The sequence below is a fragment of the Sus scrofa genome, chromosome 2 (genome assembly GCF_000003025.6).
Source record: "Sus scrofa isolate TJ Tabasco breed Duroc chromosome 2, Sscrofa11.1, whole genome shotgun sequence".
Classification (NCBI taxonomy): Eukaryota; Metazoa; Chordata; class Mammalia; order Artiodactyla; family Suidae; genus Sus; species Sus scrofa.
In genome coordinates, this window is record NC_010444.4 from 58,502,797 (window position 1) to 58,520,477 (window position 17,681).

The 17,681-nt window shown below is 49.1% G+C and overlaps 1 protein-coding gene across 3 annotated transcripts in view; it reads right to left on the reverse strand.

The window, feature by feature from the left end:
• Positions 1 to 14,512, reverse strand: part of GATAD2A (GATA zinc finger domain containing 2A) — a 101,560-nt gene extending 87,048 nt beyond the window's left edge. Inside the window, exon 1 of one of the 3 annotated variants that reach the window (XM_021083423.1) lies at positions 14,196 to 14,512. The gene's annotated coding sequence lies outside the window, so the exon portion shown is untranslated. Of the gene's footprint in view, positions 1 to 3,188; positions 3,301 to 14,195 lie in introns of those variants that run through there. The other 2 variants (XM_021083427.1, XM_021083424.1) reach the window with 2 other exon arrangements.

Sequence of the window (17,681 nt, forward strand, 5' to 3'; positions counted from 1 at the left end):
ATCAATACACAAATCACTACTTGCAATGCCAGAAATCTACAACTGATGCAAAGTAAGTGAGAAGAACTATTAAAGAGTTGTGAACTGTAGCTTTTAAAATGTACAGAGTTCCCTTGTGGCACGGAGGTTAAGGATCCAGTGTTGTCACTCCAGCGGCTCAGGTCCCTGTGGCACAGGTTCAATCCCTGCACCTGGGAACTTCTACGTGCTCTGGGTGTGGCCAAAAAATAAAATAAAATGTTGTATTAAATTTAAAATGTTCCTGGAGTTCCCGCTGTGGCTCAGCGGTAACAAACCCGAACTAGTATCCATAAGGATGCAGGTTTGATCCCTAGCCTTGCTCAGTGGGTTAAGAATCCAGCATTGCCAGGAGTTCCCGTCGTGGCACAGTGGTTAACGAATCCGACTAGGAACCATGAGGTTGTGAGTTCGATCCCTGGCCTTGCTCAGTGGGTTAAGGATCCGGCATTGCCGTGACCTGTGGTGTAGGTCGTAGGTCGCAGACGTGGCTCGGATCCCGCATTGCTGTGGCTGTGGCGTAGCATTGCCATAAGCTGTGGTGTTGGTCGCAGACTCAACTTGGATCTGGAGTTGTTGTGGCTGTGGTGTAGGCTGGTAGCTGCAGCTCTGATTTGACCCCTAGCCTGGGAACTTCCATGTGCCATGGGTGAGGGTGCGGCCCTAAAAAATAAATAAATGATCCTTATTTAAAAAAAAAAAAATTAGGAGTTCCCGTCACAGTGCAGCGGAAACAAATCCGACTAGGAATCATGAAGTGGCAGGTTTGATCCCTGACCTCGCTCAGTGGGTTAAGGATCCAGCGTTGCCGTGAGCTGTGGTGTAGATCACAGACGAGGCTCAGATCTGGCGTTGCTGTGGCTCTGGCATAGCCCAGCAGCTGTAGCTTCAATTGGACCCCTAGCCTGGGAACCTTCATATGCCGTGGGTGCGGCCCTAAAAAGACAAAAAATAAAAAAATAAAATAAAAATCATAAAATACAGACACCAAAAAGTTTGTGGGAAAAAAAACTATTACTACTTAACCCTAACCCAAAGATTTTGTTGACATCTTTGTACAAATCCTTCCAGGATTTTTTTCTACCAAGGGCAGCATTACTTTTTTCCTAGCTATCAAAATATAAGATTGTAGGAGCCAACAAATGATACGGCATTAATAGAGATGACTTGACATTTAAAAAAATGATGTCATCTGAGCCAAAATAACAATGCCTCCAAATCATTAATACAGGAGCCATCCTATTCTCTACACCGCATCCAAGATGAGAGGTACTCCTCTGTAAACATCAGCTTCAGAATTTTAGGAGAGTGATAGGGATGAAAGAGAAAGGGAGTTAGGAGAGGGTCTAGCATATCACTCTCAAAAATCCCCAAGCTAAACTGCTTCCTCTAGAAAAAGGTCAACTTTTCTGAGTTATGGGCTACAGAAGCAAAGGGGTGACTCTGCGGCTTGATTCCTAAAAGCCAGCAGGTAACTCTGCTCTCTGAGGACAAAGCAGGGCTGGAAATGGTGTCACCAGGTCATCCCCAAACTGCAAGCAGAGGTTGTGTTTTAGAGGCTCCCAGGAAAAAACTCACAGACTGGCCTTGTAAACAGGCGCATCCCTGGGCTCTGGTGCCCCCAGAGGGCAGGTACAAACCTAGCTCTGCCTCTCCACTCCGCAGTCTTGAGCAAGCAACCTAGTCTCTGGAAGCTTCAGTTTCCTCATCTGTAAAGTGGAGACTATACCTGCCCCTCCCATAAGATTAGTAGGAGTACTGAAATATGCCTGTGCTTGGCACACAGTAGGCTCTTAAATCAAACTGGGGCCAGTAATGATTAGCCCTCCTCCACACTTGTTGTCAGATCTAATAAGATACTGATCTTAGCTAGCGAACTGACCTGGTGCCAGCAAACACCAGTTTACACAAACTAACTTAAAAGAAAACTTGTAACCACTACAGAGGAAAGAGAACATCAACAGGACAGTGGGTCTGAGGACTGAAGCAATTGAACAGAAGGCTGTGTGTCCCTCAGTTTCTCCGTACTGCCACAGCCAGAAGGTGGTGTCACTGCGAGAAAAAGACACACAAAACCAGAGACTTAACCAGTACTGTGTACTCCAAAGAAAATTGAGAGAAGTAAAAGGGTGAGGAAGAGAGAAAAATTAAAGACTCAAGTGACTCACTCGGACTTTGAGCTAAAGAATCCAAAGCTCTTAAGATAAGGATGAACTACACACCTAAAGGCGTAGGGTCAGATACACAAAATTAAGCAGTCCGTGCAAAATTCCCAGGGCAGGGCAGAAACGTGCACCCAACATGTCATTCAGTTCCTAAGGGAGGAGTCCCCATTCATTTCTGGGTCCCGGTATTTATGCACACACCAAGTGTCAATCAGCTTTAGGGTAGGGCCCTGCCCATAAGCCTTTCCTTGTTGAAGTGATCAATTCCGACTCTTGGCAATAATCCCTTTAAAAGGCCAGCTGCAGCTGTCTAGTCACTGATGCCGACCCTTTCCAGGTGGGAAAAAAGAAATCAATACAGCCAACGCCTAGATGGGGAGGCAAATTTAAAGTGTAGGGCCCCGTGAAAAGCTGGAACCCAGATGGGGGAAGGGTCCCGCGGCTCCCAGGGTCAGGCAAGAAGGGCGCGGGCAAGGGGGAGGACCGGCCCTGCAGGCGTGGGCGCGCGGGGACTCTTATTCTGACACGGGATCTGCAGCCGCCGTCGCCGTCGCCGCGGGGTTCAGCGCCGCGGCCCCGCCCGCCTACGACCCCCACCTCCCGCCCGGGACCCCCGCCCAGCGCGCCCACGTGCCGCCGCCCCCCTCCCCGCGAGTCCCGGCCGCTAGAAAGCGGCGCCTCGCTGCCCTGCCCCTCCCCCGGCCCCAGAGGGAGCGCAGGAGGAAGGGGGGCGACGCCGCGACTTTCCAGGACCCCCGCCCGGCTCGGCCCCCACGTGCCCGGGCAGCGTCGGAGCGCGGAACTTTCCAGGGCAGCGCGATGAAGACGCTCCCGGAATACAAGGAGTAGAACTCGCTTGCTCTCACTTTTCCGCGCTCACACTGGGGTCCTTCACAGCCCCCCCTGACCCTCCTACCCTGCCCAGCCCGCGCCGCCCCCGCCGCTCCAGTCTCCATCGCACGACCCCAGCCCCCCGACCCCCGCCAAGTTTGGTCCAGAACTTACCCGGCTGCGGGCCGGCCGGGCCCGAGGGCAGTGCGCGGGTTCAAGGAGCCGTGGGGCCGGGGTCGGGGTCGCCTGCGGGGCCGGGCGGCCGAGGGGCTGGGGGCGCCGGGCCGCGCGCGCTCGCTCCGCCTTTGGGGCCGCCCGGGCCCGCGGCGCTCGCTCCGCCGGTCCGCCCGCCCGCCCGCGCCGCCGGCCAGATAATGCGCCCCTCGGCCGCACACATGGAGCCCGGCGCCGGCGTCACCGCCCGGGACATGCGCACCAGGTCAGCGCGCCCGGCCCGCGGCCCCCAAAACACCGGGGAGCTCTTAAAGGCGACGCTGCCCGCCCGCGCCCGACTGGGCGGGGCCTGATGGTGGTGGGCGGGGCCTGGCGGTGGTGGGCAGGGCATGTTGGCCGGCACCTCCCCGGAAGCACCGCCCCTCCCGACTGCGCTCCAAGGGACGCCCTGCCCCGCGCGTAGTTTTCCCACGAGGGCTCTGGCCGGCTCCCGTCGCAGGACCGAGGGGTCCTCGCCAGCTCACCCGCTGCAGAATCGGGCCGGCCGCGCCCAGGGCTGACTCACGACGCGCTCACTGCTGACCTCGCTCCAAATGAGCTGAGAGACCTCAAACAACTCAGCTGCTTCTGAAAACAGAAGTTAGAATGCCACCCTCTTGGGGTCGTCACACAGAAGCTCCCCTCCAGGGGATCGGCTGAACCATCACTCCTCCAGCGCAATAGAGTTCCACAAAGTAAGCTCCATACCCACCCACTTAAGACACTTGGGGGATGACTGCTCTCCCTCTCCAGTTACCTCCCAATCTGCCCCCTGTGCCTCTGGGAAAAGGTGACACCCCCCAAGAGAAGCAAATCTGCACCCCTTCCCTCTCCAGTGATTTGGAGGAAACACAGTCTAACCCGAGAGAGAATGGGCTTTGGATGTGTTCAACTGCCTAAGGCAAACACAATTTTAATAGGGAAAATAAAAATATCCTATATCACAACAAGGCTCTCAAGATTAGGTTCTGAAGAGTCACCCAAAAAGGGCCCTTCCATGTTCTTTTTACAGCGTTAGGCCAAATACTTCATGATGACACACAAAGGATCCTAACTAGTGGCTTTCCCAAATTTTTAAAACAGATCATACTTCATATTCATACACGTGAAACAAATTGCACCAAACATACCTTTACTAGTGAAATGTACTCTGATACTTTCTACTCTATTTTAAAAAGAGAATCAATGTAATTCCAACTCACAATTGGTCTTGACCCCAAACTTTAAAAACACTTAAAGTAGAATTCGTTTTACAAATAGATTTTTGTTATATGCCCACAGCTCAACAAGTTCAAAAAAGCCCATTTTAATTGTGTTAAGTTTCACACCTAAATGGCAACTCTTTGTTGCTAATTCCACCCCCCCACTCACCTCCAAAATTTTCCAATTACTTAATGCCAACATCTGGCACAACCTCCTCAAGAGCAAAAAAGAAGCACTCCTCAAACTAAAAATGATACAAAATACAAACTGTTGACCCCCAAACACCTTCCTTGACCCAGTTTTGTCAGTGATTTGCTTTGCTACAAAGAAATTCAAATGTTCAAGTTCAAAAACCAAACAAAAAGTTTATTCTCAAACAGGTGACTTAGCAAAGGAATGCGGGAAGCTCATAAGCAAAGATAGTTTAAAACAAAATCCATGATTTTCACTCTTAATTCAGCAGCTGTATATTTTGAGAACTGCTTTACGCTACAATAATTAATCAGGTGATGTACATTAAAGCAATACAAGCAAAATATTACCTCACTGCTCCTCACCTGGGTCTTGATTAATGCCAACTTAATTAACTAAAAACAGAGCAAAGTGTGGTCAGGTGGGAGACCCAAGACATGGGACTGACGTAGGGATTTCAGAATCTAAGGTGGCAAACCCTGTGCAAGTCACCAAGGTGACAACCACCCTGTTTTAAAGAGGGAAGCATCAGCTGTGACATATTAATGACACACCCCTATGGACTGAGATGTGCACTGGTGACAGGTGGGCTGCTCCAGAGGACAGTGCCAACTTCTCCAGCTGGAAAAGCAGGGGTGGGAGTGGGGTGAAATACTTACAGAGTTTATTTTTGTGGAGGAAGAAAGGGCCAGCTGCGTAGATGGAAAAATCAACAGTGAATCCAGACCTGTCTGGGGTCCCTGATGCTCAGGCAGGTAAATGTTAAGGCTGCTTGGCCTGAAGACCTGTGCCTATCGTACTGGACTAAATGGTAAATAGCTGAGCTGGCTTATTATGAAATATGATGCAATCACCTTCAGATGCCATTCTAAAACCGAAGAAACTCTAAGAGACAACTAGGGAAACATTATTTCTCTGGAAGTTTTTTCCCTCTGCCCTAAGAACAAGTCAATCAGTTAATACTTAAGGATGTCCATGCTGAGAAAACTCCGATTCAAAAAGATACATGCATCCCAGTGTTCATAGCAGCACTATTTACAAGTGACAGAAAAGCAACCTAAGTATCCATCAACAGATGAATAAAGATTTTATATACAGATGTATATAAACAATGGAGTATCATCCATAAAAAAGAATGAAATGATGCCATCTGTAGCAACATGGATAGACCTAGAGATTATCATATTGAATGAGAAAGACAAATATTGTATGATATCACTTACTTGCAGACTGTAAAAATAGGAGTTCCCGTCATGGCTCAGCGGAAATGAATCTAACTAGTATCCATAAGGTTCGATCCCTGGCCTCACTCAGTGGGTTAAGGATCCAGCACTGCCATGAGCTGTGGTATAGGTCACAGACATGGCTCCAATGCCAAGTTTCTGTGGCTATGGCATAGACCAATAGCTACAGCTCCAATTGGACCCCTAGCCTGGGAACTTATATAGGCCGCAGGTGCAGCAGTAAAAAGAAAAAAAAAAAAAAAGAAAAAAGAAAAAAGATACAAATAAACTTATTTAAAACAGAATTAGGGGGGGTTCTGGTTGTGACACAGTGGAAACAAATCCTACTAGTAACCATGAGGTTGAGGTTCAATCCCTGGCCTCACTCAGTGGGTTAAGGATCCGATGTTGCTGTGACCTATGGTGTAGGCTGCAGACATGGCTTGGATCCCGCATTGCTGTGGCTCTGGCATGGGCTGTGGCTCTGGCGTGGGCCAGCGGCCACAGTTCAGATTCAACCCCTAGCCTGGGAACCTCCATATGCCAAGGGTGCAGCCCTAGAAAAGACAAAAAGACAGGAAAAAAAAAAAAGTTAAGGCTTTTGCGACAACACACTGTAGCCACATAGAGTATAGTAGGTTTGAGCTTTTTTCATAGTTACCCTGTCATGCTTCAGGAGGCACTGCAAGTCCATATGGTACACCAAGGTGATGCAGCAGCAGAAGCAGCAGTGTAAGGCTATGATGAACTAAGGGAACCCACTGAGGAAAATCAGCCAATCCAGGAACCTTGGATCATAAGCCCTCAGTGGAGCCTGTGGCTCCAGTATAGACTGGTTTGCTCATGGGCAGTATGAACTGCCATAGATAGCTATCCAAACTTGGGTGCCAACTTCAAAGGGGGCAGTCGGCCTTGATATTATTCTGTAACGACTATCTTTACTAAGCACCTACAACAACCCAGCCACTTCTTCATGCTTACCATCTCCATCCCACAAATGAGGAAACCAAGGCTCAAAGAGGTTAGGCCACTTGTAGTTAGGCCACCCTCCTGAGGTCACAAAGCCAGCAAGTGGCGGAATCTGGAATTCTGACTCTGAAGTTTCTACTGTACACAGGGCCTCCCATGGCACTTTTACAAAGCAACAAAGACAATGGACAGTAAACCATTCTTGAAGAGCACATTCTTGCATGATATTCTCTTGTGGTGCAGCAGGTTAAGGATCCAGTGTTGCCACTGCAGTGGCTAGGGTCGCTGCTGTGGCATGGGTTCGATCCCTCGGCCTGGGAACTTCCGCATGCCATGGGTGCAGCCAAAAACAAAAATAAAAAAAGAGCACACTCTTGCAGAAGGATCTATCTACCATTTCCTCCTTAAGTTCTATACACATCTCCAAAGCAGCCCCCTGCAGGCAGGCTCCTGTAGGGAACACCGGTGATAATGTGACAGGAAACCATCCTGTTAATCACCCTGCCAGACAGTCCTGAGTTTGTGAGTTCATGAGCTGAGCCTCCAGAACTGCTAAGTGCAGGTCCACTGGTAGCTCCTAACTCTGACAAAGCAAGTTACTGAGCAAAAAAATGAGAACCTGAATGTGTTTTCTATGCTCAAACTGGAACCCAAGAACTCAGCCTGGAGGGCGGGGAACAGGAAGTGAAGAGAAAGCAAGCATCCACTTCCCAAGGGCAGCAGAGCCCAGAGGTGGGAGCCTGATCACATGCACAGTTGCATTACTTGTCCACGCCCACTTCCGGCCTGGGCCTTCCTCTTTACCTCAGGAGTCTGTACTAGAGTGGAAGGCAAGAAAAAGAAGACAGACTACCAGATACTCTCCTCATAATACACTCCCTCTCCCCTGGAGCCTGGGCCCTGAACGAGTATCCACCCCTGCTCTCTGGCTCCACTTCTCACAAACACACTTAAGAAGAACACTGGTCACATAACTGACATATGTGGACTAACACAAATCTGGCCACAACGTAGGAAAGGCAAAATAGCCCTTCCTCAGTCCTAGTACAAGAGGAAACCCTAGCACAGAGGGAACTCTGTCCACCAAGAACCTACCAGTATACAGCAGAGCAGTCTATTTAAAATCTCACTTTTCCTATGCCATAAACAACAGCCAAGCAATACCCTTATCTGACTTTTTTTTTTTTAGATTTCCAACAAGGTGGGAAAGGCTTTTAGAGCCATTTATCTTTTTGCATAATATGCAGTGCCATGAAAAAAAGCCACAGGATTCCAAAAACATACTGCCACCAACTTCAGGAAAAGTAAAGCTGAAAATGCTTCTGGCAATAATCATTCCACACCCTCTCTTCCAGTCTCTCTAAGACTACAGCCACAGCCATCCAGGATCAAGCAGTGCCAAGAGCCAACAATCAACTAGGAAAACACCATAATTTCTGCTTCCTTTCAGAGGGAGGAAACAGAAGCAAGGAGCCCAATGAGGAAATCAGAAAGGTAGTTAAGGTTTCACTTTCAAACTTCCAAGAAACTCCATCCCAAGCTCCCAACATCCAGGGATATTCCCAAAGAAGTTCTGAGATATTCTTTCATTCATTTGTTCATTTACCTGTCTGTGACTGGGATGTAATCTCCTTTAGGGCCAAGTGCATCTGTCCAACTCACTGTTAGGCACCCAGCACCCAGCGTGGTGCACCTGGCACTTCACTGGCATACATTTATTGCTGAATTATTTGCTAGCATAGGAAGTTACAAGAGCCAGAAAATGTCACACTTTCTATTTTTCAATCTAAGTTGCATTTAAAAAAGAAAAAAACAAAAACAAAAACAAAAACAAAAAACAACTTACGGCCACACAGGAAAACCTGTGGTAAGTAAAGCTCCTGAGTGTTCAAAAGTCCTGTATAGGCCAGTTTGGAGGGATAAATTCATATTCAAACGATGCACCAATATAAACAAAGGCAGCCAGGCTGCAGAGAGGCTAAAGCCAAACTTAATACTAGAAATTCAAAATAACAACATCTACTCATTTGGATGGAAGGACTCCATATGGTAGTTATTTCCCAATTCCAAAAGACGTCAGCTTCTTTCTTATCATCAAAATCCCACAGGGATTTAATGCCCCCAGTGCTGTCTCCAACAGGAAGGAAATCCTGACTTCCCTAGCTATTTCAGTTATATAAATCAACAGTTTATCATCCAGAGATAGAAGCTGGGCAGTATTAGGACCCGCATGCCTTTTAGAGCCGCCCACCAACGGATAACCACGTTACATTACATCTAATAAATGTACCTAGATCAATATCATTTCTAACTATCCAAGGGTTTTTATTGCTGTAAGGATCTTTCAATTGAAAAAAAAAGTTTAAAACTTCCTGTTAGATAAAAGAGACTTGGTGGTGGCGCCACCATCCACCAGAGTGAAGTCTGTGGCACACAAAAGGCAGCATAATTTCAAAAGGGATAATAATCTCTTTAAAGTTGTTTATCTTATCTTTTATAATTTTAAAATAATAAGCTTTGCTCCCTTCCCATATAATGGAATAAATGTCCTTAAAAGAATTAGGAGAAATTTAAGATTGGCAGATATTTCTTGGTTTCAAAAGTATCACTGTGTGTGTGTGTGTGTGTGTGTGTGTGTGTGTGTGTGTGTGAGAGAGAGAGAGAGAGAGAGAGAGAGAGAGAGAGAGAAAGGGGTGGAGAGAGAAGGAGAGACAGAGGGAGGGGAGAGGGGGTATTTCGAGAGAGGGAAGAAAATCCTGTTCAAACTTAGGAGCAGTGCAGTGGGGGCCTAGTTCAGATTTTCACCCACTATTCCTCCCTCACCTAGGTTTTAGTTATCAGAGGCAAGTGCAATCTGTCCCCACATGAATAAGTGAACAAGGCTGGGCCCAATTCACCAGCCATGATTTTAAAGCTTTCAATAATTACTAAGAACTCTCTCTCGAGTTCCCATCGTGGCGCAGTGGACTAGGAACCATGAGGTTGCGGGCTCAATCCCTGGCATAGCTGAGTGGGTTAAGGATCTGACACTGCCATGAGCTGTGGTGTAGGTCACAGATGCAGCTGGGATCATTGCTGTGGCTGTGGCTGTGGCATAGGCCGGCAGCTGTAGCTCCAATTCTACCCCTAGCCTGGGAACTTCCATATGCCAGGGGTGCAGCCCTAAAAAAAAAGCAAAAAAAAAAAAAAAAAAAACTCTCTCTCTTCAAAAAAAAAAGGAGTTCCTGTGTGGCTCAGCAGGTTAAGGATCAGGCGTTGTCACTGCAGTGGCTGCTATAGCGCAGGTTTGATCCCGAGCCCAAGAATTTCCAAATGCCAAGGGTGCAGCCAAAAAAAAAAAAAAAAAAAAAGGAAGAAAAAAAAGTCTCACCCCCAGAGATTGAGTTGAGTTAACATCTCCACAACTCCCTGAACCACTGGGATCTCAAGGTGAATTCTGATTTCCTAAGCCACAAACTCAAAATACTATTATTTGTGTGGCAACAAATACCTTTGTATGCCACTTTTCCAGTCTTTTGTCCCCCAATCTGATCCATTACCCTGAAAGAATGGTTCCTTTTTCCAAGGTTCTAATGTATAAGAAGAAATCACTCATCAGGTAACTGCTGCATATCACTCAGTCAAGCAGTCCCAAAATACGGCCTATGATCCTTTCTACTTCACCTTCATCTTCTTCTTACAATTCAAGTTTGTTATAATCTTCTCTCTTGCCTGGGGTCTAATTATAGTAATACATCTCCTTGGCCCTAACTCAAAAATTACCCCATTTTACAGAGAGAAAAATCAAGGCCAAGGCAAACACAAACCACTGCTACACAGAAAATCCATCCCCCACCCTTTTTTTTTTTGTCTTTTTAGGGCGGCACCACGGCTGATGGAGGTTCCCAGGCTAGAGGTCCAATCGGAGGTGTAGCCACCGGCCTACACCAGGGCCAATGCTGGATCCAAGCCATGTCTGCAACCTACACCACAGCTCACAGCAACACCGGATCCTTAACCTACTGAATGAGGCCAGGGATCAAACCCGTGTCCTCATGGATGCTAGTTGGGTTTGTTAACTGCTGAGCCACACAACAGGGACTCCGCAAATCCATCTTATATCTGCTATATGAACACATAAAAATGCTGCTAGACCCAGGTGGGCAGTGGGTTTTGCAAGAGACAAACCAAGTTTCTTTCTCTTTGTTCTTCAGGCATATTTAGCCTTGGCAAAATGTCAAGTGCTTCCTGGCCTGGGAGTCCAGGCCAGAACCCTAATCTCCTGAGCACAGCAACCGCCCTTTATTGTACGCCAATCATGTACTAGGTCCTGTGCTGGCTGCCTCCTGTTCATTATCTCAGATTCATTCATTCACACATCTAGGAAGCACCTCCCAACTGTAGGCAACTTCACACACATTCACAGAGATGAATATTTTCTAACATGCCATCAAATATTTTATAACATGCCAATCTTGTGCCGTAACTTATCCAAGGCCACACAACTAGGAATGACAGACCCAGAATTTGAATCAGGTCCTTCTGACTTCAAAGCTCCCCCTTCCCTAACAGCTCATCTTTCTGGTCCTATGGGTTTCATTCAAATAACAAATATGCGCCAACACTTCTCTGCCCTGTCTCAGGGCACCTTAAGCCCTGAGCTCCCCATCATCTTTCCCCTGCCCCTCAGGGCAGTGCCTTCAGTTGACCAGGAAGAGGCAGCAGAGGAGCAACCAGGTCTGCAACAGCTTCCTGCCTGGACTTGACTACCCCAGGAGCAGAGGGCCCAGGAAACTCTCCAAATGCTTCTCCACAGAAGAAAATAGCTCGAGTTGAAACTTGTGTCCACATGGTCCACCGACAGATTTAGAACTCAAATTATAGCCTCGGCGGGAGTCTTCACAAAGAACTCAAATTAAGCAAGACCCAGATGGAAATGAACAGGAGAGAGACAGCCTTAAGTCAAACTGTAAAGTGAACTGCAGTTCTAGCAGAGTCAAAGGGAAGAACTTGTTGAAACGCTAAATTGAACAGAAGTTCAGGCTGTATTTCAGAACTCTGCTCCAAGAACGTTCTCTCCACGTTTTTAGCCTGAGACTTGTGCGTGGACACGAAGTGGTTACAAGTTACTCAGGTTTCAAACTGAGTTCATTCCTGTCCTTTGGACCATCTCTCAATGCCAGCATTCATCTACTTGGGCTCCAGAGAGCTCTGCGTTTGGCAAAACAGATAAAATTAGCTACTGGAGTGAACTTGGAATTCAGGGTGGGCCATTAAAAAAAAGTACACATGAGATTTGTAAAAGCCATGTAAAAACTTCCTTTGGGCCAGGCTGAAGTCACCCCAAACTTAGAAAAATGAATTCAAATCCCCTGTTCCTTGCCTCCCTTCCACTCTTCCTGGATCTAAGGTGACCCATTTCCTGCTTCTTGCCCTGCCTTTCAAACCAGAGTGGCCCACAAACAAGGATTCTCCAGAGATCAAGGGGTAAATCAACGGGCCTAGGAAGAGAAGACACAGCAGGAATACCTGAAGGAAGGGTTTTCGTCTCCTTTTTGGGGGATAAGGGGGTGGGAAAGGTGAGTTACCCTATGCAGAGGGAGGACTGAGGGATGGGACAGGAAGTAGATCTGTCCCACAACTTGAAAATGTGATAGTGGGCAGCGGAGCGGGCAGGGGCAGGGGCCGGGGTGGGGGTGGGGGGGTAGTTGTTAATGATACTCCAGCCCTGTCCCTCCTGCCTCTACAATGGCCTGACAACACTGTGGTTCCCCATGGCTCAAAAACAGAGTAATAACCAAGATTGCTATTTAGCAACAGCTCCTGCTCCCCCAAATCTAGCAGGTCTTAAATGATGAGGGAAAACAGTGTTTTCTGCCTGTCTCCTGATTTCCCTTCCAGCCACAAAATCTTCCAGGTCCCTGAGGAGGTAAGAGTTCAGAGAATACCCCTAATCTAGAGACAAAGAAGATTGGGGGGGGGGGGCATTTCTGATCCTCTCCTTCCAGAACGGAGAGAAATGGGTACAGAAATTGTGGAACCCTGAAGTTAGGACTCCAAGGAGAAATGAGGGAAGAGTTTCTCCCTTAGCGAATGGGGAGAGAAACCTCAGGAAAGGGGGAATGTCCTCAGGCAAGTAGGAGGGGAAATGCCTGGGAATGCAGGGGGACCCTTCAGAGAAGTGAAGAAATCCACTGTGTCTTCCATCAGAGAGGAGATATCTTGGAAAAGTGGAGGCATATTTCAGAGAAGTGAAGAGCTGTAGGAATGGAACATTTCGAATTAGGTGGGGAACCTCTGAAGAAGCCAGGGACTCCTCCAAACATCATGGCATCCACAGATTAGAAAGTGATCCCCAGAAAGGAAATGATTTTGGAAAAATGAGGAACATTTCCTCAGACAAATAAGGATCCAATCAGATGTATGGGCCTTGGGTGGGGGGGCTTCAGGAAAATGGAAGTATTTATCAAAAACTAAGGGGTCCCAGAGTTCCCGTGGTGGTGCGGGGGAAAAGAATCTGAAGGTACCATGAGGTTGAAGGTTCGATCCCTGGCCTCACTCAGTTGCTTAAGGATCTGGCATTGCTGTGGCTGTAGTGTAGGCCTGGAGCTGTAGCTCAGATTTGACCCCTAGCCTGGGAACCTCCATATGCCACGGATGCGGCTCTAAAAAGCAAAAAAAAAAGTAAGGGGTCCCATCCAAAGTGAGAACAGTTCAGAAAAGTGGGGAACACCTCCAAGAAGGATTCTGACAGAAGCAGGAACACTTCAGATTAGTTGGGGGACACTTGAGAAAAGGAGGGTGTCACCCAAAGAAGCGGGAACAGAAAAGCCAGGAGAGCATCGCAGAAAGGTAGGGGGCAAGGGGGACCTATGAAAAGTGAGAGACACCACAAAACATCAAGGGCAAAAAAAAACACAGAACAGTGGGACAATATCTCACAGAAGCAGGGATCTCCTCAGAGAGGTGGGGATCCCCCAGAGAATTCAGGGGGAGGGTCCCCTAGAAGCAAAGATGTCTCCTGAGAGAGGTAGGGGTCCGTCAGGGAAGCAGGGGATCGCCTATGACAGGGGGTCCCAGAAAGGCAGGAGGTCACTCGGAGAAAGCAACCCCTCGGACAAGCAGGGGTCCCCTTTAAGAAGCTGGGAGGGGGAGTCTCAGACAGCTCCGGTCCTCAGAGAAGGGGCTCCCCAGCGAAGCAGGAGGTTCCCTCAAAGAGACAGGGGATCCTCAGGGAAGGGAGGATCCTCTCAAGAGGCGGGGTCCCTCAGAGAAGCGGGTCCCCTCAGACAAGGGGGTCCACGCAATGGAAGAGGCCCCCTCGAAGAAGCGGAAGCCCCAGAGAAGCCCCGGGCACCGGAAGCCGGGGACCCGCCAGCAGCGACGCCGGCCCCTCACTCACCGAAGTTGCTCGGCGCCTCTGCGGGCGACTGCTGGGGTCCCGGGGGGCCTCGGGTGGCAGGGTCGGGTCCGGTCGGCTCAGGTCCCGTGCGGCAGCTCCCTCAGGTGGCGCCCGCGGCGGCGACGGCGGCGGCGACAAGACGACGGACGGTCGACCGACGGACTGCGCGGGCGGCGCGGGGCGCGTTCGGGCGGCGGGGGTGCGCGTGCGCGCGCCGGGGCGCTGACCCCGGGCGGGAGGAGCCGCCGCGCCGCGCTCGGAGCCGCCGCTCCGTCTCGCCGCTCAGTCTCACACTGAAATTGCCCGCTTCGCCGCCCGGCTTCCCCGGTTGCTAGGCAGATTTCGTCTCGCACACTTCCGGGTTGAGGCGCGTCTCACCGAGTGGCGGCGCCTCAGGCCAATGAGGTCCGGCTAGGGTTCCCGGGATCCGCGCCCCAGAGAGGGCGTGGCCAGCTTCATGACGGACAGCGCCTTGCGGCCAATGATCGCGCGGGCCGGCTGGCCCTCGGGATCGCGCCGGGGGCCTGGGCGGGCCTGGAGAGGCGGGATGAGATGACCGACATGTGGTCTACCAATGGGAGAGTGGATCCGGACTCAGGTCCAGTCAGGGCGCTGCGGGGGCGGGGCTTTAGCTTCAGGGTCGGAGCACCGCAAGAGGCGGGGTCTAGGGGACGCGTCAATCCGTGGCCAGCTCGCTCGGACACTGGAGGGGGGTTCCGTGGGGATGCCTGGCGGCCAACAACTGACTGGACAGGGGGTTCCCCGCAGTGCTCAGCAGGGGCGCCCCACCCACAATGCACCGGAGGCGGCCTGGGCCGGGCGGGCGTGGGGCGGTTACGGTGGGCGGGGCAGCAGGAGGCGCGCTCCGAGGACACTGGGCGAGCTGTGGCCCTGCCTTGTTCCCGAGGGGTTTCATTGCCTCTGGGTTCTTTTCAGGTTAGAGTCACGGGCTCGACCCTATTCTGAGGAGACTGTTACGGATTCTTGCCCCTAGCCTGCGTTCTGAGGGGAACCTGCAAGAATCTTAGCCCTCGCCCCTTCTGAGAAGAGTTTTAGCGATTCTTGCCCTGCCCATTTTTCTGAGGAGAGTTGCCAGGATAAGAATGATTCTGTACAGTCGGGACCCCAGCTCTCTGTTCTAAGAAAACTTCTCGAGATTAGCGCCCCTGTCCTTTACTGAGGAGAACTTGAGGGACCTCAGGACCCACTGCCTTTGCTGGAGAGTATTTGGGGAACATACCCTGCCTCTTTTGTGAGCCCTAGTGGGGGCCTTCTCCCTCTGTGATCTGAGGGGCGGTGGGGGCCGCATGTCCCTGGCCTTCATTTCTGAAGATACCTTGGGAAATTCCTAACCTGTAAGTCCCTCCTCTGACAAGGAGAAATTTGGGACTTAAAGCACACTTTCTCTCTGCAGAGAGGAATTGCAGGAGACTTGTGGTCCCTCACCCTTTTTACTCAAGAATTGCCAGGCGGTTGCGGTCCCTGCACTTTTTCAAAGCAATATTTGAGTGTTGCAGGAGTTTCTCTTTTCCTAAGAAGTGCAACCGTTTGACCCTTCTGTCCTAGAAGAGTTACCCATTTAGCCCTCTTTTTTTGGGGGGGGATTTTTTCCAAGCAGCTGTCCACTCTTCCCCAAGGGTCAAATCTGTGGCTCTTCCTAATTCTGTCCCCTGTCAGGCTCTTCAGCCCCACTTTCCTTCTCTCCTGGGTGGGGCCCTTCCAAAAAGCATTCTTGCCTGCCACCTATCCCCAGACAAAACGAAGCAGTCACCCAGACTCTGATGTCACATGAACCCATGGCCTACTTCTGTCTTCTCCCAGTTTGTCTGAACTCCTCCCCTGACTTACCCCCCAAAGAACCTAAGTTATGCCCTTTGTAAGCAATCAAATAAATGTCCATTGATTCAAAGGTGAAGAAAGCGGCAATGAGAAAGATCCACAATACTCTAAGGATTCAATATGGCAAAACTTTTATTGCCCCCACTTTCTGCACAGAAGTGTGTAAGATGCTGAGATGTCTGAATTATAGGATGGAACTTTTAAGCCAAGATGAACGCAATGAAGGGAAACAGGCCTATTAGACAAGGCAGACTGTTATACTAAAGAGACACCAGGAATATGTTGTAGGAATGTAGAGGAGGAAGTAATTAAATGAGATAATGGATGTGAAAGTGCTTTGTAAACCTTGAAGCAGGGTACCCATGTAGAAAGGATTATTGTTATTGTTACAAATGGGCTGACATTCCTGGAAGAAAAGTAAAAAGTAAATTCTGAGAGTCAGAGTGATGGGAGGTTGGCAGAGAGCCCTGTGGGGCTTGACTCCCTGAATGAGCTCAGCCTGGACCCAAATGGTAAGGCTGACTGAGTCCTTGGCTAGAGAAGAAAGTCACTGGAAACATAAAGACACCGTGTTCCCAGAGGGCCTTGTTTGCTCTTCTGCTGTAGCACTTACCATATTCTGCAAATGTCTAAGGTGATCTGGGTGGACAATAAATACTTGGACTTTGGTGGTTGGCAGAACTGGGTTCGAACCCACGCCTGCAACTCGCTAGCTAGATTACTTTCCCCAGCTATATCAGAAATGAGAACACCTGTCTCCAAAGGTTGCACTGAGGACTGTGAGCTCCTGGTACTCAGAAGATTTTTGTTTCATTCCTGTCACTAACTAGGATGCTTTCCAAGAGCAAGAATTCAGCCTTATTCATTTAAGTAATCTCTCAGTGCTTTTGTAGTTCTGAATTAAACTAGGATCAAAGAGCAGCTCATTGTCCAACCCCTTCATTTTATATATGAGAAACTGAGAGGCCCAGAGGGTAACCGTGACTTGTTCACATCTCTCTGCTACTTTATGGCTAGATCCTAAACTTGCATTTTCTTAATCTCACTTTTGGCCTCTGTGCAGAAAAAATGAGAAGGAAGGAGACCAGTGCCCTTGAATCTTTGTGCAAAGCATGTAAGGACCCAAAGTTCCCTGAACCTTATCTCTCGCTTAGGCAAGCTGTGAGAACGTTCTGGATACAGCTCTAATAGAGTCCCCAGACTCAAGAGCAAAGAATAAATAGGGGCCCTGACCAGGGTCAAGGCCACCTAAATTAACTTTATCAAAGGGAAATTGCAAATGAAGTCAGCGTATTTCAGAGCTACTCTAGGTGATTTCCAGACTGATCCCTGCAAATGTCAGGACCTATAATTACATCTCACCTTTTCCTTTAAAGAATGCACAGAATTTCTCTGATTATCTGAGAAAAGGCATTGCCTAGAGGCAGAGATGTTGGATCAGGGATGTCCGTGAAGTCCAGTACTAGGCATAAATGAGAGTCCTATTTGGCTGGAAAATTGTACCCTCAAAGAATCAAAGGCAAATCATCATTTATCAGAGAGAGGGAAATGCCCCAGCAAAATGGAAAAATGGATGACTTGAACACAGTTTCTGACATTAAAAAAAAAAAGAAGAAGAAAAGGGCATGACCCATACCATGGGCTTTC